Genomic DNA, 1,066 nt, shown 5'->3' with positions numbered 1-1,066 from the left:
GAAACTGTGTATATCCTTGCATTTTCCATTCTGTGAGAGTAAAGATTTTGGAAGTTAGGCATTAATGATCTCCCCAATTTCTCTGGCATTTATAGTGATTTCAATCTTTTTCTTCCATATTGCGTGAATTTGTTTATTTTTTCCATCCTTTTTTGATGAGGCTGTCCAGTGATTGATTAAATTTATTTGTTCATTCAAAGAACCAAGTCTGATTCATTTATTATTTGTATTGTTTTCTTCATTTCCATAGCATTAATTTCTTTTTTTTTACAGTACTGTTGATTGAACTCAGGACCTCACACCTGTCAGGCAGGCACATATGCCACTGAGCTATCTCCCAGCCCCATATAGCATTAATTTCTATTCTACTATTTATATTTCCCTGGCTTCTTTGGGCTTTGGGCTTGACTTGCTCTTTAGTGCTTCAGGGGCATCTTAAGATAATTTATTGTGGCTTATTCTGCTTTCCTAATGTGAGAATTTACCATATCGATTTCCCTCTTAAGACAGGTTTCCTTCTATCCCACAGTTTCTGCTAAGATGCATCTGCATTTTTGTTTGATTATAAATAATTTTTAGTTTCTTCTTTAGTTTCATCTCTGATCACCTACTTGTTTAGGAGGTTGTTATTTAACTTGCATGCTGCATGTTATTTAACATATGGTGTTTTTCTGATTTCTTTTTTCAATAACTTCCAATTTCATTGCACTGTGGTCATATAACATGAATGGGATAATTTCAATTTGTTTACAGTTACTTAAGAATGCTCTGGGTGTTAGTACATGCTCTGTTTTGGAGAACGTATCTTGTGCAGCTGAGAAGAACGTGTCTTCTGTTGTTGCTTGGTGAAACACTCTGTAAAAATCTACTAAGTCCTTTTTTTCACAAATTTGGTTTAATTCTGTTATTTGTTTTCTAATATTTTGCCTAGTTCATCGATCTCTTTGTGACCATGGCATGTTAAGGTCCTCATTACAATTGTACTATTGCTAATTTGATTTTTCATGTCTGATATAATTTGTCTTATGTAGGAAGGTGGTCCTATATGAAGTGCATACATATATAT

This window comes from Octodon degus, unplaced genomic scaffold (genome assembly GCF_000260255.1).
Source record: "Octodon degus isolate 3935 unplaced genomic scaffold, OctDeg1.0 scaffold00224, whole genome shotgun sequence".
Lineage (NCBI taxonomy): Eukaryota > Metazoa > Chordata > Mammalia > Rodentia > Octodontidae > Octodon > Octodon degus.
The sequence above is the reverse complement of the archived record's forward strand: the minus strand, read 5'-3'. Positions refer to the sequence as shown.